We start from the raw sequence: 25,988 nt of genomic DNA on the forward strand, positions 1-25,988 counted from the left end.
GTTTTAGAGCACTAATCAAGAAAAATATGCTGATTAATAAGGCTCTCTGTGCAAACAACCCTATGCCAAAATGTTTTGAGGATTTTTTTTTATAGAAAATCTAATTCTACTTATATACACTACATCTATGCATTCCCTTTAAATTACAATGCATAAAAGAGGCTATTTAATCATCACAGTTAATTTGTTTTTATGCTAAAGCTTTTGGGAGATAATAAGCTCATTCATATCTGGATATACTTCACAATGGGCTCAAACTGTGCAAAAAGATGATTCAATTTCATATACTTAGAGTCAGAGATATTATGTTACCTTGGTACTGAAACATACACTGACCTGAATGAACAATTGAAAGGCCTGTGTGTCTGACTTTGTACCCATGGCTAGCAATGCAAAACATATATTCCTCCCTTTATTTTAAGACCTGTATAAACTTCCCCATCTGATGACTTCTTTATGCCTAAATATAATATATTCCTTTTAGGTAACACAAATCCTCAAACACCTCTTTGTGTCTCAGATTTTTTTTCCAGATTGACAATTAAAGGTATACCATTCAGCCTTTGTTACTAATACGGAGCTAGCTTCCACCTGTTGTTCATTTTATGCAGATATTAAACCCTGATAAGGGGCTAACAAGTTTACTCTGCTTTAAAAAGCCATACTGATTAATACTCTGTAAAACTTTATTATACCACTAGTTCACTAAAACTGCCCATACATGTAATAATACTATGGTATAAATGAAGATTCTAGTATCTTGTATGTGTGTGGCAATACACTGACCCCAACTGATATCTATGTCCTATGGATATAAGTCGCAAAGAGGGGAATGGGCATGCTGTAAAATATTATCTCTGAATGTACCTTATCTACCTACTAGTGTACAGTGAATAAGCAGATGAGGAAGTAGCAGCATCTCTTTGCTTCATCCTATTCCGATCATGTTGGATGAATGCCAAAACAACTGGAATAATAGAAAGATGGCCAAGCCATGTATATCCCCCATGTATGGTTTTCATCTGTTTGGCCAACAGGCTGATCGGTCAGAAACCAACATGGATGAAGCTTAATTGTAAAACTTTAATCCGAAGAATGGATCATAATGGGGGTCTATGGAGAATCAATGGATGAGGTTCCAAACAATAGGTCCATGGTTTCCTCATCTGAAAACTCATGGGCGAGATTCAGTTAGAGATGCAATTCAATTCAGAAAAACTTATCTCACTGTGAAAACCCTTTTTGAGATTTACGGGGAAAAAAATGAATTAGGTAAAAATTAGGTAAAAAAATTAGAATTAGGTAAAAAGATTTATCTCCTGGAATTGAATCTCATCCATGAGTTTTCATGTGATAAACCATGAGATAACTTTTTTTAATCTGACCCATTCTGAGAAAATTTGCAGTTGGTTTTCATTTTGTATTATTTGTGTTTTTGAATGATTTGGCTTTTTATTCAGCAGCTCTCCAGTTTGCAGTTTCTGCAATCTGGTTGCTAGGGTCCAAATTACCCTAGCAACCATTCACTGATATAACTAAGAGACAGGAATATGAATAAGACAGGCCCTGAGTAGAAAAAGGAGTAATATAAAGTAACAATAACTATACATTTGTAGCCTTACAGAGTATTTGTTTTTAACTGGGGTCAGTGACCCCCATTTAAAAGTTGGAAACAGAAGGCATGTAATTCAAAAACTATAAAAAAAGAAAAAAATTGTCATTTTCTAACATACTAAAAGTTAACTTAAAGCTGAACCAACCCATTTTATTATAGTATTAGTACATTTTACAAATTACTGTTGAAATTGTTTATCTTTCAGAAGTTAATTTACAAATAGGAAGACCCTGGGAATTAAGATCAAAACAAGAACAGGTGGGTGCTCTTTATAATAAACAGACCATAGCTGGTTGTAAATGGAATTATTAATAATGCAGATCCATGAAAGAATAATTGTCTAAAGAAAAATCTACTTACATGCACCTGGAAAGCTACCACTATTGCTCACAATTGTATCACAATTGCTCTTTCTTCTCCATGTCAGTTTAGAACTTATTCAATGAATTCACTCATAGGTATTTAAATTACATGTGCTTCTTATACTGACCGTTTCAGTTCCCTGTACTAGGCACTGTTGTGGCAGCCAGAAAAGCATAAGGACTTCTGGAGGAAAAAACCCATGCCCCCCATTGTTACTTTAATAATCTTATATTATAAAAAGTACGTGGGAGACATGTAATAATAATAGACAAAATATTCACAACGAGAAAAAAATATTCCTTCGCAAGAATAATTTCACTTTAGCACAAGTTTAATATAGCTTTTGTGAGTTTGGAAACTATTTAGCGACCACATCCGGCAGTGGAGAAAATACTTTTATTTTATTTCCCCAATTGTTTCTTACAAACTACAAGTTACAACAATTCAAAATGTACATAATTGAATACCCATTATAACTGATGATATCAGTAAGATTAGGATATAACAATTCACCATGGAAGTCTGCTTATTGGACATTGCTATCTTTACATCTTTTAGTCTGGGGTTCATTATTCCTTAAAATACAGTATATAAATGACCAATTACGGTTGTGGCCCTGAACATATTTATACTAAACATCTCATCGCAAAAATATTTTGGCCTCATTTTTGGTGTATGAAAGCCAATCTGATGACTGCACGTTTGTGTGAGAATGTAGAACAGACTCTCACAGGACTTTCTCCAAATCCCCCTTATGTGTCCTTATCATCTGAACGAGAACTTCACAAGCAGGCAGCCTGAAAAGGCATACGTGGAAAATATTTCCATGGCTATTTATTGTTTTTTGTACTTAATACTGCGATAAGCAAATATTTTTTCTGTATTTAAACTGGAAATGGACCACGCCTTATATATAGCAGGACTGCTCTCTGAATCTGCAACCTTAGATTTCATAAATAAATTCCAAAATTTACTATCTGTACATAATCTGTCAAGTAAGTTACAATAAAAATGAAATAATTAAAACCGCTAATGTATTTTATACAACGTATACAATATTATAGTTGCCAAAACAGAAAATTGCTTTCCATTGAAGAAACCTCCATTGCTGATAAATAGGGAATTATTGATTATGCTTGGGGTCCAATAAAATCCCAGCACTGTTTGCAAAATATGGATTAAGCACCTTTTGCCATATAACTGCAAAGCACTGGACAACTGAAGGCAACACATATTTGTAGATAATATAGTTTTGTGGTTTTTGTTCAAATAGTTAAATGGATGTTCTGTATTCAGCTTAATCTGCAACTGATTCAGCATTTGGCCAAATCTAAAAATAATTATTTGGTGCATCACTTCTCTTTTTCACTTGTCTTTTAACATCCTCTCTCTTTTGGTTTTAGGAAAGCTAAAAAATCCTCACATCCATGATAGAGGCAAACCCTCTTGGTTTTAAACAAATGGTTTTTAATGGCAAACTGAAATAAAGTGCTAAAATTCATGCATAAACAAAAGGCAAGTTGACTGCCCCATCATTAAATATATTTTAACAAACTAGTAGTGTGTGAAAAGAACAAATTTCTTACTAGAATGGCCCCTTTAGTTTTTTCTCAGCTGGGTGTGTAAACAGCTTTATAGAGACCCTGTGCAACATGTGTGCAGCATAGAGGATGAGTTCAAGCTAGAACAAGCATTGAATTATGCATCATACTCCTTTGAAACATTCAGTTCACTTTGTATTGACCTTTAACTTCATTGTAGATGGCAAAGTTAATTATTCAATGCTGTGTGTGTGCACGCGCATACATATTTTTCTGTTTGCCACTTTTGGTTGGGTTTCCTAGTATAACTAGTGTGTGCATTCACAAATCTTTGCCTCTAATCTCAGTTTAGTAAGTAATCTGTTTATGTATGTACAATTTCATCAAATTGCATCCAAACTAGAAGACATACCATACCTTGTTCTGTTTCTGAAGGGTCTGTTGTATCTGTATTTTTCATGGAATCTCTGGCACCTGGAATGATGATAAAGAAGAGTTAGAGATATGTTTCTGCACTGTAGCTAATGTCTCTTACACTGCCTCATCTTGTGCACTAAGCTACCACAACTGTGCAGCAGCCACAAAGACAGTTTCCTATACAGCTCCTCTTTGTTTCCTGTGTTCAAACCATGTTTTTTTACACCTCTTAAAACCCCAGAGCGGTGCTCAGTCAATAACATTTAAACAGACAGTATTCCCATTGTGAAATTAAAGTGACACCCTAAACACTACTCTAAATGGCTACCCATATTTGTCTCCAAATATCCTTATCTTTTCCCAAAGCCATCCTCTGGGTATACTTTAAAAGTTCCATTCATTTAGCAAAGGTGGGCAAAACAGGTATCAGTCAGAAGTACAGTTCAGATATCAGTCAGAGAGGACCCATGCATGTGCCAAAGAGCTGCTGACTTGGTTGAGTCAGCAGATTAAAATGGAGGTCCCACATGGTGAAAACTGTTTGTCACTTGGAAAAAGCACAAAAACAAAACAACTACTGGGAATTGCCATGGTTCACTTTCCATTGTGGAATGGCTTTAGGCACGCAAGCATGGCAAAAGGCAAAACTAGCCTACAGTCAGTCATACACCTGAAGATCTGCTCATTTGGCAAGGTTAAAACCCTCCTTGAGGTGGGCAATATAGAGCTGATCTGATCATTGGGCCCTAGGAACCACAATGGATCACAACAATGGGAATATGGAAGATCAAGTGAGGACTACATCAACGAGCCAATGCAATCCTCGATCCAATAGTATTTTTAGACCTGTCCAATCAATACCAGGCTGATTTTCTCCCATATATTAATCATGGAAGCCAGTTGAAGGGCTCCATACACAGGTTAATAAGCTGCCAACTTGGTCTGACAGCAGCTTTTATAAGCTCATGTAAGGCAACCTTAAGCCTGGCTATATACAGTGACATGGTTAGCCAATATGGTGGCTATAAAGATCTTGGAGATCACAGCGGATAGGTTTTGAATGTACTTTACCTTAAAAAAAAACAAACTGCATATGCATCAGCCTTCAATGACATGTCTTAGGTGTCTAGTCTAGTAAGAGAATTTGGCATCCTTGAGGGAATCTCTCTCATTGGCTACAAGGTGTGTCTAGCCTTTACCACTTCTAAGTTAGTTGAAAAAGTACATAACACAAAAACTTCTTTATAGGTACATAATACCCTAAAGAATCTTTACAGATTCAATCTTTTATTTTATGTCCATTATTTCATTATGCCCCACTTAGCTCATAAGAAGCACGCAGATATATGATCACACTGCTGTATCGGACCCTAACCAAAGTTCTAAGACTTTCAAGACTTTCAAGACAGCAATTAAGTTTTAACTCAAAATCTCACACCAAGCTACTGCTATGGTCCCACCAAAGGGGGGAACCACTGTCAATGTGGGAACCATTGTCTTAAATGTTTACTATTGATTTATTTTTGGTACAGGCTATATCTATACACAACACCTGGAGTGCCAGATCATGTACCCATATGGCTTTCTGCAAAAAAAGTCACCCACTGTGACTATGGTAATTATGCAAGGATGATACAGCAAACTGAGTAAACAGATGTAAACAGGAGCATAACTCTACCGTCAAGTACCCTACTGGTAAATTTGTAATAGCAGGTTCAGCCTGTTGAACATCCCACCAATTTAATACTGTTAATAAGTCAGCAGTTATTCTTCTGGATAAACTATAACTTAACTAGTAATTGTAAGAGGGAAGGTTGGAATGCCAGATACAGGCTATTTAGCCTTTTCCCTCTGTAGTACATATTGCAGAAGTGCAAGACATGCCTATATCATGTATCTTATAAATACTTGTCCCTAATAACATTATATCACAAGTCAGGCTAGAGGGTAGATACTCTTTATATAATTAACTGCATTAAATGCAATGATACATGACACAGACAAACACTAATTGGCCATTACTCTTGGGGGAAGGGTAATAAATAAAACCAGGCACAGCACGACTGCATACTACACACAACAATTTACATTAACATCTGGTAGCAGTATCCTTTCCCCTGAAATTAAAGAGAAATATAATTCTCAAAGTTCATGTGTTATATAGTTAGCTGTGTATTTTGCCTAATTTCTCACTTTCAATATGAATGTCAGTTCTTTTGTGCAGAACACTTGTACAGAACTCTGCCGTGAGTCATGTTTTCAGTACTACCTGGCAATGTAAAACCAGACAGCTTAGAGAAGACAAAACAATTGTTATTATGACTACTGCACAAGGATACATTTTCTTTATCTCATGGGAAGCAAATGCGATAGATCTGTCATGAACCACATAGTAAAATATAACTATTAATCCCATAGCAGATTAGGTTTTAATAGTTATAGAATCTTATCTACAACAAAACACACTGAAAGGGTACATACTACACAACAGAAGGGTGATGATACACAAAATATTTCAGGGCTTACCTATACTGAAATAATTTTGTATTATCACTCTGTACAAGCTATGAGCAAAGTGAGGGTTTGGGTTGCACTTAGCTGGTGTTTTTTCCCCGATCTAGTAAAAATTATGCTTGATGCCAATGTTACTAATAAAGAGGAAAGATCATGGATTTAGGAAGGATGGTATTTCTTTCCAGAAAAGGTGGCAACCTTAATAACAATTATTCACACTGCAGCTATGCTTATATTTCAGTATTGCCAGACATTTTAACCAGGCAACCCATGAATGATGTAAAATCACTGCCTTTTACCCAGGGGCGATTCTATGCCTTTGCCGTCTGAGACGATGCGGGCCCCCCTGCTCCCCAGAAGGGTCCAGGGGTGCCACATCGCTAGTGCAGAGAGCACTCTCTGCTCTAGAAGATCGGAATTTCCAGTTAATGACCGGAAATGTGGCTCTTAAAGTTACGAGGATTGGCTTTTTGATGCCCTGGTAACTCGGGAGTTTCTCAACTTGCCTCATGATGTAATATACTCGTATGGCTTGTTTATTACATACAGGAGGGTTATGGGAGGTAAATGGGGGGCATCACCAGGGGTGTAAATACAGAGGAAGCAGACCCTTCAACTGCAGGGACCCAGGATGTTTAGGAGCCACATGAAGGCCTAATTCATATACACTTTCAATAGGTCAACCTCTGGACATTTTGTGGGCCTGAAAAAGAATTTGCTGTGGGGCCCATTAATATCTAGTTATGCCATGGGAAATTACAGAGTTTGCTCTGTCCAACTTCATAGTGCATGCCTGGCAAGTGATGTTTAAAAAGAAAGAATTGTAGAAATATTAAAGGTATTATAATGTACTGCAGCAAATGTGTGCAAATACCTATAATAACCGGAAGAAAGGAAGAGAAATACACTAGAATGCTTGCTTTCAGTCATTGTTGCACTGTTATAAGGCAATTAATTTCAGTGAGTCATTGTGGAAGTATATTTATTTAGCTGTTTATAGTACAAACACTTAGCTAGTCAACTGAAGCTTGGCATTAACACCCCATTAAGAAGAATGGAGGAGAATTCACACCTCTATTGTTGTTTTATGCAGCCATGTTTTTTAAGCATGGAATGCACTTACAGATCCCTGAAGGAACATTATTCTAACTGGCTATTACGTGACAAAATGTGTGAACGGGAACAGAGTAAAGTCTTGGAACCAGCTTTACTTTACATGAAAAAAAGTTCAACATTCACTAATATATAATGGAAAGATACACAATATATTTTATAACCTCTGTCCATCCTACAGTGCTCTATAGAATATTCACAATATGGTGAGAGCATGTGCAACGGATGTATTAGTAGTGCATTTAAACTAAACTTCCATATAAACTGACATGTTCCAGCAACTGATTTCTCTGCACAAAAGGAGAAAACAGAGTACAGCCACAGCACAGATCATGTATTTTATCAGCACAAAGCACACCACTGGAAATTCAGCATTACTTGTCAGCAATTGCCACCTGCTGTGTCCCCTAGAAAGGCTCTCAGCTGGCACTCACACATCTGCCTCTAGTGTTGCTTCAGCCATACAGGAACCCTGCAGGACACCTTTGGAGAAACCTCCCTGAATTTTAAGATAAAGGATTTGCTTTCTAAAATGGCCCTCTTTGGCACTCCTCTGAAAAAGACAAATATTTGTTTGATCCTGTCAGACAAAGTGTGTGAATCCTACAGAGGCACCCAAGTGTTCTCATTATTCACAATAAACTTTTGTCTTTGGTATACACACCAAAAATATGGACCTAATTTAAATTCCTAACTCGTTACAGTAACATATATGGTCTCTAGTGATGGGCGAATTTGGCCCGTTTTGCCGGAAAATTTGCGAATTTCCTGCGAAATTCGCAAAACTGCGAAAAATTTGCGAAACGGCACAGGTGTCTCTTTTTTGATGCCGGCGTCCAATTTTTTTTGGCGCTGGCGAATTTTTGCCAGTGTTTTTTTGCGGCCGTTTCATGAATTTAATCGCTGGCGGCAAATCGCGGGAATCCGCCGGGAATCCGCCGCAAATCCGCGCCTGGCGAATAAATTCGCCCTTCACTAATGGTCACTGCTACCACTGCATGTGCCTTACTTTTTTTCCATGGGCAATGTTTACCACATTTTATGAACCATAAACCATGCCAATAAATTCAGGTTAAGTGGGCCACAAGGGACTTTATCTCTATCACTCTGCAGAGACACTGACTGGGTTGCTGAGGGTTATTGAGTAGGCTCACTGTCATTGGCTGTGTCATCTGACTCAGACACCACTCATTGCACATCTGTAAATCTGCATTGTGGAGCCATGGCCAGCAAAGGTTAAAAGTCACTGGGGAAGCTACTGCCTAGTGAATTCTCATAGAAAAATCTTAAAAGGTATTCTCTCATGTCTGAAGGCCTAGAGCAAGATTCTATACACATTAGCTATTAGGTTGGGAACTGGAAGTAAAGACTGAGGAAAGAGCAGAGAACTGGGGATTGTGAGGTACCAGAGGGGCCAGACACAAGCATAACCCAGAAGACTAGTCAGGAACAAGGTAGGATAGACAGCAGACAGCCGCAGTCAGGAACAGGCCAAAAAAGTCAATAAACCAGAATTTCAAAGGCAAACAGTAAGGAGATAAGTAAATGCAGAAGGGATGGCAATCAACCCTGATCCTATAAAAGTCTGACAACAGGGAGTCTGCAGTCTGATGCAAACAAATACAAAAAATGCTAAAAACTGTACTTGCTAAATACTAATTACAAAAATCTAATTAAAATAAGGTTATCCCTAAGTGTGTGACAGTTTGGTCACTAAAGTACAACAAATAAAGCAGTCACTCCACGTACTAAATACAGGTATGGAAAGTGTTATTCAGTATCCTCGGGACCTCAGATTTCCAGGGTTTTCCATAAGTTGGATTTCCTTCATAACCTCAAATCTGATTTAAAAAAATAATTTAAATAAAAATATAATATTATATAATATAATAAGGACTAATTATATTTTAGTCAGGATGAAGTACATTGTACTGTTTTATTATTCGCATACATTGGGCCAGATTCAATTCAGTGAGAAAAAGTCATGGTTTATCACGTGAAAACACATGGATGAGATTCAATTTGAGGAGAAAAAACTTTCCTCCTAATTCAGTTTTTTACCATAGATTTCAATTGAGTTTTCACATGATAAACAGTGAGATAACTTTTTCTGAATTGAATTGCATCTCAGATTGAATCTCTTCCATGAGTTTCACTTGATAAACCTTTTTCTCACTGAATTGAATCTGGCCCATTATATTTAACGTTTACAGAAAAATAATGTGAAAGTAGATGCAAATTCTAAGATCTTAATTTGCGTAGAACTGTATCATGAACAAATAAATATCTATTGTCACAACGAAGTGTAAATGGTGTCACTTATGTGTTATTACTCATGTGCCTGTTTCGCTATAGAAGGAAATCAGTTTGGTCCATGAGACCATGAGTGGTTGCGACATTCCTCACCTCTCTTCAACTGCTTTAGGGTGGCACACATCCAATGCCTCAAGATGCCAGACATTTCCCAATCCCAGTAGTCACCCTATTTAAAGCAGAAATCAGCACCAATAGGTCTCAGTTTGTTGCTGAAATACAAATCACCTGACAGTGGAGAACCTCAGAGTATAGATAGGCGAATGTAATAAAAGATGGCCGCTGCCAAAAAAATTGTTTTTTGTGTAATGAAAGACAATGTAATCATGATTAACTTTCAAATATACATTAAACATTTTCAGTGCTTTTAAAGTTATTTGTAAAATCAATTGCCATTGAAAGCAGTATCAGTCTGGCTGTTTATATTTTCTAAACAGTTGGTTCTGACTCCTGACACAATATAACAGTTCATTAACATACCTAGACAAGAAGTGACAAGAAGAGCTAGAAAGTGATGAACAAATACTGCGATGGTTATCCAGCCGATGGCACATTTAGAAGAGATTCAGAAAGCAGCAAACGCATACCTCCCAACTGTCCCGTTTTAAGAGGAACAGTCCCTCTTTTGACAGCTTAAAGGGATCCTGTCATCGGAAAACATGTTATTTTCAAAACGCATCAGTTAATAGTGCTGAACCAGCAGAATTCTGCACTGCAATCCATTTCTCAAAAGAGCAAACAGATTTTTTTATATGCAATTTTGAAATCTGACATGAGGCTAGACATTTTGTCAATTTCCCAGCTGCCCCTGGTCATGTGACTTGTGCCTGCACTTTAGGAGAGAAATGCTTTCTGGCAGGCTGCTGTTTTTCCTTCTCAATGTAACTGAATGTGTCTCAGTGAGACATGGGTTTTTACTATTGAGTGTTGTTCTTAGGGTAAGGACACACTGGACGATTTGGCGCCAACATTTTTAAAAAGTAAATCGCAGCGACAAGACAATCGTCTTTTTGAACAGACGATTCACAGCGACTATTGGCACAGAGCGATTTGTATCCCATTACTCTGTGCGGTACGTGCTCCACCCAAACCGGAAACGGTTTGTGCTTCCCGCTGTAACCTGGCGTCTTTACATGCTTGCGTTCTTGCGTCATTGCGTTCGCATTGTAATTTGAATACAATTGCTGCTACTTATCTGTATGTGTGTGCGTGTCTAGGAGATTTCTGTGCTTTTCTAAGTACATGCTATTTCTGATAAATCGCTCGGAAAAGGGTCTCAGTGCGTTTCGGAGCTACAGGCGATTCACAAACGCGCTGTGGGCACAGGAGCTGGCATCTTTCATTTGGTTTTGTTCAGAGACAAAACGAGCGATATGTCGCCGCGATTTGCTTTTTAAAAACGTTGGCGACAAATCGTCCAGTGTGTCCTTACCCTTAGATCTACCAGGCAGCTGTTATCTTGTGTTAGGGAGCTGTTATCTGGTTACCTTCCCATTGTTCTTTTGTTTGGCTGCTGGGGGGAAAAGGGAGGGGGGTGATATCACTCCAACTTGCAGTACAGCAGTAAACAGTGATTGAAGTTTATCAGAGCACAAGTCACATGACTTGGGGCAGCTGGGAAATTGACAATATGTCTAGCCCCAGGTCAGATTTCAAAATTGAATATAAAAAAAATCTGTTTGCTCTTTTGAGAAATGGATTTCAGTGCAGAATTCTGCTGGAGCAGCACTATTAAATGATTCATTTTGAAAAAAATGTTTTTTCCCATGACAGTATCCCTTTAACTCGCAGTCCCTCTAATTACTGGAAAGTCAGGATTTTCTCTGCACTGAACAGGCAGAAAAAGAAACAATGTTTCTAACTTTTGGCAGAGAGCCCAGAACAGCCACAGCTGCAGATAAGATAAGATACTTTTGTAACAATTTTGAGATAAGCAAATTAGTAATTGTAACAATATAAAATAATAGGTCTCTTGGGAGAAGTTAGACTCACAGCTTAAAGGGCAATTCACCTTCATTAACAAAACTGTAATAACTGAAAAAAACAGAAATATGTTCAAACTTTCATTACTTGCCACATTTTGTAAAATGAACATGGTAATCAGGGGGTGTGGCCACAAAAAAGGGCATGGTCAAAAAAATTTGCCACACTGCACAGGGCAACTTTTTTTGTCCCTCTTTTTATTTCTAAAATTTTGGGAGGCATGGCAAATAACATGAGCGATATCTCCCTCCCACGTCCTGTGAGGTTTCATGTGGCTATCCATGTTTGCATAGTTAAATCATGACATTTATACAAGCTAGAAAAAGGTAAAACAATTGTTATTAACCTGATATGTGTGACTACAATCAGATCAGATTTAGAACATTTTGCGTACCCTGTTCTAGTTTATATGAATTTCATGATTTTTCAGTTTTTGTATTATACCATGCCTGATGATCTATGGCTAACATGGTACAGGAATGGGACCTGTTGTTCAGCATGGTTTTCCCAAAAAAGAGGTCCGTAATTTGGATCACTATTGCTTAAGGCTATTAAAAAAGCAATTAAATCAATAGGATTTTTTTTACTTCTAGTAAGGATTAATTATATGTTAGGGTCAAGTACAAGGTACTGTTTCATCATTACAGAGAAAAAGGAAATCAGTTTTAAAAATTTGTATTATTAAAATGGAGTCTTTGGGAGATGGCCATCCCATAATTCAGGTATTTCTGGATAAGGGGTTTCAGGATAATGGATCCCATAAGCCTGCTAAAAAAACATAAACATTAAATAAACCTCATACAACTGCTCTGCCACTAATATGGATTTATGCAGCTTTGTTACCATCAAGTACCTGTACAATGAACTGGATTATTATTACATAGAAAAAGATAATTTAAAAAAAATGACAATTATTTGTATAAAATGGACTAAAAAAAAATCTATTTGATCTGATCAGGCCAAGTATGTGAATAATATAGAGGCACCTCAAGTGTTCTGTTCCTTCACAATAAACATTTGAATATTATTTAAGCTCGTAACTCACGCAGTAACATATCTGCTCTCTGCTACAACTGCATGTGCCTTTCTATTCCATGGGCAATGTTTATCATCTTTTATGAACCATATAGCAGTGCCAATAAATTCAGGTTAAGTGGACAACAAGGGACTTTGTGTCTCATGCTTAGTAGGCCGCCCACAAGCCCCAGGGATTGCCGATTTATTGAGTTGGTTCACTGTCATTGGCTCTCTGTGATCTGATTTAAACGCTACTCATTGGTAAATCTGTTTTGCTGAGCCATGACCAGCAAAGGTTAAAAGTCACTGGGAAGCTGCTGCCTGATGGATTCTCATGGAAGATATAATACTCTGGTGTCTGCAGATGTCTCATATATGAGATGGTCTTCCCATAATTTGCAACTTTCTGGATATTGGGTTTCTGATATTTAGAATATCCTGGAGTTTTCAATACATAGTTTTATTTGACATTAAATAATAACATGGAATAATTTCTCAAAAATGCCTGCAGTGGAACATTATAACCCTAATACCATGGGGTTTGTTGACATCTGTGGAGCTGGGAGAAGTGATATGGAAACATGATAAGGAGAAACAGTTGCTGCAATAAGCCTATTCCTTCAATCAAGAGACAGAAGCCTTTCAGTAAGAATAAATACAGTACTTTTGGCACATAGTAATAACTGAAGCAATTCCCTTTATACTTTGCCAGGGTTTTGTCTGTGCTATTCTAAACGGAAGGCTATGGCAACAATCCCATCAAGGCAATGTTGAGCAATGTGCAGTATATGGTTAGCAAAATCAGGGGAAAACAATTTCTTCCTAGTGCCCTGCCAAGATTTCCTGGCATTTGTGGAAATGCAGATTAGCCCATAAATCATGATGGTGAAGCCCTTGTAAACTAAATTAGTAAGCATTATAAACCCTACAATAATTTCAATTTTATTGTTTGCTAGCTTATCCAAACAACCAAGTCTGAAAAGTCTAAGAAGGACGTTAAATGGTCACAGATTTGAAAGTTTATGAATTTTAGTACAAACAAATAAAATGGGAAGCATTTTAAATTATGAACCAGATAGGGCTTGCAGACTATTACAAGCACCAGGGTAGTGTTGCTGAGTAGATCAAGCCATTAGCTGTATGTTTGCCAATAACTGCTGCAGCCTTAGGGGCCTATTTATCATGCTGCGTAAAAACGGCAATCAAAATACACCACACATCGCCAGGCATCGCCACACTTATCAAGCTGTGCATGCATTTACACTTATCATGTACTTCAGTGTAAAAATCTGGTGTAAAAGTAAGCATCCGCTTGAAATTGTGACTTCCACCAGATAGTCCTTACTGCTTGAATTTTTCTCATTGATTTTAACTACGCAAATTTTAATTACGCAAAGTCTGAAGTGGTATAAAATAATAGTGCAGGGAAAAAAAATAATAGGGTCAAATGCGGCTTAAAATAAAACACACATCTAGATAAATGCACCAATCATTTCACACAGTGTTTTTCTCACGTTAGCTGTTTTACACAGCATGATAATTTGACCCCTTAGTGTGCCCCATGAGAGTCGACTTTGTATATCTTGCGCCTCTGTTCTCTAAACTTCATTACAGTGGGAAAAAAGTCCTTTACATTTAGGGGCATATTTATCAAGGATCGAATTTCAAAGTAAAAAAACTTAGAAATTCGACCATCGAATTTGAGTACTTCGATAGTTTTTTTTCCAGCGAATTCGAAGTCGAATTTGGCCTATTCGATGGTCGAAGTACCCAAAAATTACTTTGAAATTCGACGTTTTTTAATTCGAAAATTCACTTCGACCTTTAATAAATCTGCCCCTAAATGTATAGAATACTACATAAAAGGGAGACTTAAGCCAAAAAAATCTTTTGGAAATATTCTGGGATGCTGTTATCTTAATTTAGTTATCTTCAAAACTGTTAAAATTAAAAGACTGCTGTCATCAAAATAATTATTAAGTAATAATGGACAAAATATAAAAGTGCTTCAATAAATTTATGAAAATATTATGACTACTTAAGGGCTCTTTTCTAAATGATGCTAGGAGACATCAGGCACTGCAATCATGGGAGTCATTTATTATAAAAGGTAAGAAGAATATTTAGAAAGCTGTGTATTCTTTCACAGATAAAGGACCAGATTCAATCCAGTGAGAAAAAGATTTTCACTTGAAAACTCATGGATGAGATTCAATCTGAGATGCAATTCAATTCTGAAAAACATATCTCATGGTTTATAACATGAAAAATCTAGTAAAGTCTATAGGAAAAACTGGAATTGAATTTGGAGAAATGGTTTTTCTCCTCAAATTGAATCTTGTCCGTGAGTTTTCATGTTATAGACCGTGAAATAACTTTTTCTCACTGAGCTGAATCTGGCCCATAGAGTTTTTACATGATAATCAGTAAGTTACATTCTTCTGCATTGAATTGCATTTCAAATTGAATCTCATCCATGAGTTGTCATGTGATAAACCTTTTTCTCTCTGAATTGAATCTGGACTAATAGTTGATATGATTATAAAAAATGGGGATCTGGTTACTGGAAAGATAGAATCCCACCATATTAGCGACACATCTCCTTTTGCAACATTAACCAGTGACAGACTGTGTTTTTAGACAGCAATGAAGTCCTGTCTGCCAGAAGTTTTTCCATGCAGGCGAAAACCACAATGATATCTTTTTTAGCAATAAAATGATTCTGGAAGCTGCAGCTGGAAACAACAGGGGGCCTCACGTTTGAAAACCAAAACTTATATTTGGTTACACTGAAGGGATTTTTACTGACACAATGTATTTTGTTGCACATGATTTATCATTAACAGTCTTCCCAGGATTATTTAATGATTTTCTCATTCAACTGGAGTTAGCAATTAACACATGATGCACACGTCTGTGGTTAGCACACCACTAAACTACAAACCACATTTTTAAACACATCTAGTGTCCTCATTCAGTAAATATAAAAAAAGATCAATGCTTGGGACTGATACAAAACTGATATATTGTACTATGCTGATATGAACAAGAAAGGTTTTACAAATAAAATGTAAATAATAATAATTTAAATAATAACTTCTATTGTACCATCTGTGTAATTTATTTTATCCATTTATTTATGGGTACTTCTGTGACACATGGAATCAGGTTAAAGGAGAACCAAACCATAAAAAATAATCATGACTCTATATATATCATAATCACTTCAATGATGAGGTACTGTGATGCCTACATGTAATTTCTGACCTCACCATGGCCCACACACCCAGTGGTACTGATATAGAGGCTAGTCAAGATGGTAAGAAAAAGTGCTGTAAAAGGAGGATAACTTTCATGCATCAGTACACTTTTATTTTCATTTTCATATTTTCATTTGATAACTTTCATGCATCAGTACACTTTTATTTTCATTTTCATATTTTCATTTTCATCAGGCACCCTGATTTCAGAACTAGTGCTAGGCTCCTGGTCACGGCTCAGTCTTCCACCTGTGACAGCCACCTTTGGCCACGGAAGGAGCCCTGTCTTACCATGTCTTAATATGAGAGGAGCATAGCAGGGAGTTCTGGACAAGCAAAGGGGCACATTTGTAATACAAGTTTAAGACGGAAGGCAACCCAAACTTCACAGGAATAGTCTGAATATCAGATTAGACCTAACAACGGCCAACGATTTCTAGCCCTAAGCCCCTTTAAATAGTTTGAATTATTTTTGTGTCAAATCGCGATGACGTCATTGAGCACAGCTCGTAAAATGCGGAAGTGTGTACCGTGCGATCCATAGGAGGCCGACACTAAAAAAAGGAAGCACACTGCAGCGGGCATCCCCGCCGGCCCACTAGACCACCAGGGTGAGTTGTTACACAGATGTAACATTTGATCAATTATAAATACATATTATTGCTTAAAAATTGAGACAATGCATGTGAAATTTATCAAAATGTGACATTAAAATGCATTTATATGCACTTATTTGTGCATTTTTCAATGGATCATTCAAGATTACAATCCCATGTACACACTGCATGTGTGCTTCTCTCATGGCATAATAACCCTTCTGTGAGCTGTTGTTCACCTGGCTCAGGAAAGTATTCCCCAGTGTATCATTTTACATAGAGTAGTTTTTTTAACATTTCAGAATTAGCTTTTCCTTACTAGCCCATGGCTCCCTAATCTACGCAATTCATTATGCCTCTGTCTGGTCCCTGTATCAAGGCATACTGTATGTAGACCACTAGCCTTGAACCAGTTGAGTATGAAAAGCTGTTTCTTAAACAGAGGCCAGTTGTATACATCTCAATGCATGTAAATAGGCATGGGCCCGCCATATATAAATATCAACATTCTATGCTCAATGATCAGTAAGGTGGACATTTCTGTAAGACACAGTTTATGAAAAAAAAACACCTCTTTTCCAAATTTACTGGCTTTGCATTTTTTCCCAGTTTACCAAACAGAGGACTTGTACTTCAAGAAACAGTCACTTTATTAACAAGGTCTCCGTGGCTGGCATTATAAAAGAGGTGCATTCTATCTAACACTGAATTATTATTAGGATTATTATCCTACAACACACAATGCTAACTGTAAACTAAACTGCACATCTACACTTGTGAACCTATGTTCATAAACGAGTCCTTAAATTTATCTTGCAGTTCACTGCACAAGTAATTTTTAAAGTTAAAAAGGGAAAAATGAATTTACTTGCCAGCAACGGCTTCGCTCACATCACAACACTTTGCCAGGCGTAGATTCGCCAGGACAATGCTAATTCACTAAAATCCAAAGTTGTGTTCAGGGCGCTGAACGCTGGCGAATTTGTGCTAGCGTTACTGCGCCAAGCAAAGCGAGGTTGCGCTAGCATTGCCTAATTTGCATACGGTGGGAAGTTTAAGATCAATGGACGTATATGTTGCAGCAAATACATTACACTATACAAGCCCTGGAAACCTAAAACAAAATAGAGTTCTTATATTGCCCTACACATGAGCCCAGTGTATAATTTATGTGCCATATGTTAGGAAATGTAGGGGGGAAGCAGGTTACCCCCCCAAAAAAAGGAAAAGACTCCAGCATTTTTTGGGATTTTTTCAACTAACTTTTGAGGAAGTCCTATCTATTCTATTGCACTTAGCCTGGTCTGAGGTGGCGAAGACAAGTTTGGCGCAAGAGGTTACATTAAGTAAAATCAGCATCTTAGTGAATTTGCGTAGTTACGTCCATTCGCCAGAGTGCAAATTCACCAGGCGTTAGGGAGCGAAGTACCGCTTATCTCCTTCGCTAGCAAAGTTACGCCAGCGACCGTTAGTAATTTTCGCCAGCATTAGTCACTTTGCCCTTTGTTTGCCCCCAGGGTCATGTAGGAAAGTGAGGCATATAGTTAAAACAAAACAGATACTGTACTTAAAAACAAACTGCTCACATGTGAAAGGGCATCCCCTAACGTTCCTGTTTCAGAATGTCAAATTCCCAATATTTGCTTAACTGAAAGTTGTAAAATTAACAGAAATGCTGGGCTAAATTATTTTAGTGCACTGGATTTGTTATTTTATATTTTTGTTTTAATAAGCAACTGTTAAAGAGTCATTAACATCAATAACAGAAAATACTTTACATATTCATATATCACATCAGTCTCTTCAGCAGCTAAAATTATTTTTTTTGTCAAAAAAAAGTATAGTTTTTTAAAAGAATGGCTATTATGTAAAGGCGGAAAGAGAGCAGCACTGAATGATAGTGGACCTCTGCTTATCAGCACTTAGGTACTAAAGGAATTTTATGCTCGATAGCTTATCTATTATGCAAATAGATCAGAATTTAAAGTGCCACCACAGTAGGTACACTTGATTTATGATGCCCCTTCATCTCTGGTGCTGGGTGGTGTAGTGTGAATGCACCATTGCAAACATGTGAAAAGCAACTCTCTAAACTCTGGGCTTGGTGAGCATTTAGGGGAACAAATATATTTTCTGCATTATTGAATGTATTACTCTTAGAGGAAGCTCCATTGAGATTTCTTTGTTTAGGTAAAAATTAAGTTGAACCACTGGCCTGCATTTAGAACACATTTTCTGTGGCAACAGTTATACTATGTAAAAATTTGCTTGACACAAGTCTGTAGATCTGTAGTAGTGGAACCCTGAAACTACCACCCCACCAGGCTGGTAGTAATCCAGTATTCAAGCAAGTATGCTTTGGCAGTATTCGTCAGAGCAGGCTAGTCAGGTACTGTGGAGCTCCCTGCAAGTACTTCCAAGTGGAAGGGCACATATGGGCACAAGTAACTTTTATGAATGGAGTTACTGTGCATGCAATTGTGCATCCATTAGTGTGTTGCACTTGTGGTTAATAACTGAGCTCTCATTTGTATGCAAATTTGGGCCCTATAGACCTACTGGAGATGGAATGACAGCCCCCATTGCTAAATGTATTAACAAAATATATAAGCTACTGTATATTCGAGCTTCTAAACAGCAAACATAATTTTACTACTGCAGGGTTTAATGACAATGTTAAGTGCAGGGTTCCTTTAATCAGTGACCTGTGCATCTTGCACCGGATTTTCTTACAAGGTACAAGGCAAGTGGTATGCACAAATGCTTCTGTAGTGCAATTACATTCAGAGGCATTTCAGTGGTGCCACCTGAGGCCTCATTACCAGCCACATGCTTAAACGTTCACATTGAAGCGGGTCTGGGGGACTGCATCTCTAGTGCAGAGAGAACAATTGTGCTTTCTGCACTAGAAGCGCCAAATTTGCATTTTAAAATTCAGCTTTTAAAGTTAATTTTTTTCTAACCTGCCACACACTGCTGCCTTAGGTAAGGTTCTCCACCTTGACTCCTATCAGGAGCATCTATGACTGCACTCCAGCAGTTACACCTCCCCGTTAATAAATGAGTCCTTTGTTCTCCATGATCATATGATGGCCTCAGATAAACTGTTGCATTACTTTCTTACCCTGAGAGGGACAGATTTCTAGGGTCCGTGTAATGCAGTCACTGGAAAACAAATAAGTATGTTTTAGCACAAGAAAATCAGAACAGTGCAAAGAAAATGAGACAGTTTTCTTTGAAATTATTGTCCATGCTAACCTGAACCAATGGGACCATCAAAAAGCAATTGTACAACTTGGGAAAAGGTCATAGTATCTGAGAGTCAGCAGTGGGTTCCTTTATCCTCATAAATGTTTCTATTTCTGGATACCGAAGCTATTTTTACATTTTGTTCCATACATAACCAGAGAATATGGTGCCTTCAAGCCTTTCAAATCCTTCCATTTTTATTTTTTTTGCTTATAGCCTTCATCTTTTACTGAGGCGAGGACAGCAACACCAAAAACTGAAAGGGTTTTCTATGCATTTAAATCAGGGGCGATCCTGGCCCCTCCGCTGCCCCCTCCCCCGTGCACTTGCCTTTTTGCGCCTGAGGGGGTCCAGGGGGGTCCACGAGGGCAGCAGAGAGGGCCAGTACACTAGCGCAGAGGGCCTAACTGCACTCTTTACGCTAGAAGAGCCGAATTACCAGGAGCGGCATTTTGGCTGCCCCAGGTACCTAGTGGGGCGTTGCCGCCTGAGGCGACAGCCTCAACTCGCCTCATTGGCGATTCGCCCAATTTAAATACTATGTACTGTTACCCTTCCCACTCAAATTGAAATAGGGCGATAGGCACATATTTACATAACAAATAACCTGTGTGGTATACAATGGATTTGGAAGCTAAACAGGGTTCAAATGGCATTCTCCTATCTCTACAGAACTGTAGAATAGATAATCCAGGATTCGGTTCGGGATTCTTGTGCCTGGCTGAACACATGAATCTGAAAGGCACAATCCAAATCCTAATTTGCATATGTAAATTGTGGCAGGAAGGGAAATCACATGACTTTTCGTCACAAAACAAGGAAGTAAAAAAAATTGTTCCCACATTTTCCTTTCCTGGTCCTAATTTACATATGCAAATTAGGATTAGGTTCGGTATTCGGCCAATTTTTAAGAAGGATTCGGGAATTCTGCCGAAAACCCAAATAGTGGATTCAATACATCCCTACTGTAGAATAAAAATACATTTTTGCAAATAAAATAGGACAGTTAGGGCAGATTTATCAAGGGTCGAATTTCGAAGTATTACCATAACCATAACTTGGAAAATCGAATAAAAAAGACCAACCGAAATGCATTAAAAAATTCGACGTTTTTTCTGCGGGTGAATAGGCCGTAATCGTTCGAATTCGAAACATTCCAATTGAAGTAACATCGTATTCGATCGTATTCTATTCTACGTTTTTTAAAAGAAACATAGAATTTTCAAAGTCCACCAATTGACTCCAAATAGGTTCTAGGAGGTTCTAGGAGATCCCTCATAGATCTTCACTTTATGTCCTTTAAAGCATGTATATGGACTTCCAAACTCAGCTTTTTGTCCTAAGAAACCCAGCATAATGTGTGTTAATTCATCTAATGGCACATCTTCAACACACTCTCCATCCAAAATATATTATTCCCTCTGAAGATCTACTGCACAGGAAAAGCTGCTGAAATACCAACAAGTTGCATTTTTTGCTTTACTATAAATCACAAGGGGTGCGCATATTACCCTATATTGGTTTGTCAGACATTCCTTTCTCATGTCTGTCATAGCTCCAGGGCTGTTAAGTGAATTTGCTATGAGCAGACCACATCTAGTGACTGGGACTGTAATTGGGTGGGTCTAGCAGCAGCCATTCAGTGCTATGGAATTTGGCCCTGTGCCTGCTTTTTGGCTTTCTTCTCTCCCTTCACTGAACAGAAAAGGAGGCATTTTCCTAGCTAGCGATTCATCTTCACAAAATGTATAGTAAGTCACAGGTCATTTATCTTCTATTCAAAAAGCAAATCTTGTCCTGCAGAATTAAGCCTAATGAGAAATACAGTATGTGCATCTAAATGAAGGGCTTATTGCCACAACTTTTCCATTTCTTAGCAGTGATGGAGCTCTGCATTTGGAAAAACATCCCAAATGGTTGAAAAGCCTGCCAGTGATGTCATAGTATCAATCAGATTAGTCCCGTTATTGACAGGGGGCTGACTTTGAACCCGTGTATAAGCACTGAGAAAGCAGGGAGGAAGTCACTTAATCTGCCATGCCTTACACACAACTGAACAGCACAGAAATAACTAATTCTGTCCAGTACGATGAGAATCCCATAATTGAAATGGCACAACAGTGACGGGGTGTTTCATATCATATTCATAGTTTACAGTTTGTTGGCCTTTGAACTGTGATTTAACCTTATTACACATCTGGAAGTGCTACAACATATTCTTGCAATACTCATATGCCACTATATTACTTATGTAATTTCTTACACAGGTATGGGACCTGTTATCCAAAAATGCTTGGGACCTGGGGTTTTCCGTAATTTATATCTTCATACTAAGTCTACTAGAAAATTATATAAACATTAAATAAACCCAACAGGCTGGTTTGAATCAAGACAAAGGTACAGTTTTATTATTACAGAGAAAAAGGAAATCATTTTAAAAAATCTGGATTATCTGGATAAAATGGACTCTATGGGAGACGGCCTTTCCGTAGTTTGGAGCTTTCTGGTTGACGGGTTTCTGGATAATGGATCCCATACCTGTAATACACAACTATAACCTTTTAAATAGTTCTTAGTGATGTCAGTTATATTTGGTGCTTAGTTACATGATAACAATTTACACCAGGTTAACAGCAGAGACTTCTGCAGTAAATCTCTAGCTGCTGTGACATGGAAAAGAGGTTTATTTTGAGAGCTACAACATTATACTTCCCTTATCAACATGGAATACAAATCTTTGTTCCAGTTTTAGATCTATGGTTACAGTACATCTGTCTAGTACGATAACAAGATATAGGACAAATCTAAGAAGGGCTATGAGATGTACTTATTGGTCTTATATAAGATGACTGCTGAATGAAATGGACTGTTAAATCCTTACAGTTGTTCCTATGGCTTTGTTCAGAGGGTGTGCCTATTTTCTTTTCCTTATTTCAAGGAAGCTTGCAGTTACTTGTTTCATATGGAGCTCGGATGTTTTTTTCAGCTGCCTTGCACCTACCCACCCCCCAACCCACTCAGCCTGGCAGTTTGCATACACTTGTTTCCACCATGCATGAAAGAAGTCACTAGATAGAGCCATAAAGGGAAATGTGATGCCTCTAAACATAATCCGACATGTTAGAAGTATACTCAATAGAAGAGCTGAGGTAGGCAACTAATGCAACAACAGACCAAAATTTGTAGTTACTTTATACATCTACATATCATTGAATGTAGAAGGTTTAATTTATTTAATACAGTGCTGTCACTAACAGCAGGACAATCTATTGGGTTTGAAATCAACATAGCAATAGCAATGTCAGTTTTGCTAAATTTAACCATACTTTCTGATGTTGTTTTCATTTTAATTTAAGGATGTGAGAAGTCACCTTGAGATTCTATGAACTTTTTAAAATCACTAGATCTGATGTGCTTTTATATAATCATGGAACTCTTGGATGGCCTCTTAAATAACAAGTTGCATATGTTATGCATATAGGCATTTACAACAGGCTAATGTCACACATAAGTGTTTTCTCCCCTGGCTTGAAAAAATGTCAGTGCTGCCCTTGCATATAGTAACTGAAAAGAAGGATAAATCTGACCCGTGTGGGCAGTGACAAGTTGCTATTATTTACGCCAGTTACTACACATGTCAGTTACTATTTAGCTCTATGTGGCAGGGACCTCCATCTTTTTGTCTCCTTGACACTAAGCACTTAATAAGTATTGTAACTATATTTTATAGTTATGTGTATTGTATTTTTATACTTATTTGTAACTTATTACTGTAATGACCCACTGTTTCTTCTACTAATTTATTGTTCTGCTGTACAGTGCTTTGCCCTCAAGGAGCGCTATACAAATAAAAATATACACATACATACACACGGCGGCAATAACATTATGTGCATTAATGGTCACAATGCTAAATCTATCAGCACACACATACATCTTTCTCCATGCTCCTGTGCTGGTTATGCCTATAGGGCAGAGACACATTGCAATTCGGGGATATGAGTCGCCGACGACAAATCTCTTATTATTCGGGGTTGGGACATCTAATCTCCCCAAACTGCCACCCCTGCCTTCCAGCCAGATAGAATGAAAATCGTGAAGCGCTCCGAGTGCCATCCCGCCAGTGATTTTCATTCTAGCCATCCCGACTCCCTGATGCCCACATTCCCCTCTTCTGCCTAACATAGATGGGTTCACCTCTCTGTGCTCCATTTGGGGAGTAGCTGCCTCTATGAGAAACTTTGTGCCTTTTCTCTATTTTAAACAAGTTCTTATGTGTTTTTCATTAGTGCTTAATTAAATGTAGGCTACATGCAGTTAACTCATACAGTTTTAAATCACTCTACGAGAAATGACTCCTGTATAACCCCCATTTAACAAAAGCTTGCTGTTTCATTCCTGTGTAAATATAAACGTTAACCAATCCCTGCATCTTGTCGAACAGTTGGCCAACAACCCATCCTGCGATCACAGCACACAGCTGTTTCCCAGGCCATTGTATTAACGGCCATTTAACTTCAGCTGTTTTCCTACTAATTATTTTAATTGCCTATGGGTACTTATCCTGAAACAATAGAAAGACTACAAATCCCAAATTCCAACACAATAGGGAAAATGCATGATGAAACACAAGCCATGCTAGACAACATTTGCCAGGTAAATAAACATCATTGCATACCCTCACGGCTAAGGTCACTGTATGTTAATCCAAGAAAATGTAGCCTGGCTGACAATAGGTCCAAGTCAACTAAAGGTCAAAAATTACCCTTGGAATGATTCTCTTCCAAGACCAGTTAATACAGCTATACAATGCCAGAGAGGTTCAGATACAACAAATAAGGCTATGGGCACACAGGCTGTTAGCAGCTGTTGTCAGCCTGCATATTTTTGCAGATCTGCTCAGTGCCCCTGCTCCATTGATTTGTATTTGGTCAGCCTGTTTTCGGTCAGCTGAGGTCAGTATTTGGGCTGACCTCAGCCTGTGTGTGAGCGTACACAGGTTGAATGAATTCAAATCAATGGAGCAGGGGCACTGAGCAGATCTGCTTCTCTCAGCCTGCAAAAATATGCAGGCTGACAACAACCACTGACAACAGCATGAGTGCCTATAGCCCAATACAGAGGTGTCAGTATCATTTCAATTTACGCATGCCCCGCTAATCTCTTTTGCCCAAAGTTGTCACATGCAACACATCAGGAACCTGCAACCCTAGTTGCCTATCAGTACAGAAGATTCAATGCCTTTGGATTATTTGAGACAGTAAAAAGACTCAAAATGGTTTATTTACGAATTGTGCAACATTTTGCCTCAGCAAGGTCCTAGTCCTGGAGATTTTTATACCATCGACATGAACTTTGTCCATAATTCTACTTATCTACTGGATATCTAGAATATGAGCTAACTGTAAAACGGAAAAATCACCATTCACTGTCTGTGCTGTGGCCAATCCCAGCTTAAAACAAAGGGAAAGGCTATCACTATGTAGAACTGTAGTGTAGATGTGGAACAGATCCAAGGCGGCAGTCAAACTGCAAAAAATCCGTTTATTGGGGAGTGTACAACATGTTTCGGGACAAGCCCTTTATCAAGGCTATCACTAGGGCAGAATCAAGTTGTATGCAGTGTGTGGTTAAGGTGGATATTATTAAGATACTATGAGGGTATGACATATACTTATTTGTAGTTTGGGCATTTTAAACAAAAAAAGAGAGAATTTAAAAAAAATATATATATATGAAACCTCTAATGTGGAAAACTAACTAAATAAGCAGTTAAATAAAACTATGGCGTAATTACACTACTGTATTTATGTACAATGATTGTAAAACACCACAAAATATGTAAGTATCATAAAGCTTTTTTTTTTCTTTTTTTTTTTAAAGAGACAAAACAGCTGTCATAGAAAGCTCACTGATGGTCTGCAAGTGGTTCAGTTACTGCAGATTCAGCAAAACAAAAGCAGCTGTTCCCCCTTCCACTCTGCATGTGAAGAATATAGATATGCAT

At 37.9% G+C, this 25,988-nt stretch overlaps 1 protein-coding gene across 3 annotated transcripts in view; it reads right to left on the reverse strand.

Moving 5' to 3' along the window:
• The window catches only part of chst3.L (carbohydrate (chondroitin 6) sulfotransferase 3 L homeolog), a 58,639-nt gene that overhangs the window by 22,007 nt on the left and 10,644 nt on the right, over positions 1–25,988 (reverse strand). The window contains exons 2-3 of one of the 3 annotated variants that reach the window (XM_018225492.2): positions 19,857–19,897; positions 3,937–3,993 (exon numbers count right to left, since the gene is read on the reverse strand). The gene's annotated coding sequence lies outside the window, so the exon portion shown is untranslated. The other 2 variants (XM_018225493.2, XM_018225491.2) reach the window with 2 other exon arrangements.

Source organism: Xenopus laevis, chromosome 7L, assembly GCF_017654675.1.
Source record: "Xenopus laevis strain J_2021 chromosome 7L, Xenopus_laevis_v10.1, whole genome shotgun sequence".
Lineage (NCBI taxonomy): Eukaryota > Metazoa > Chordata > Amphibia > Anura > Pipidae > Xenopus > Xenopus laevis.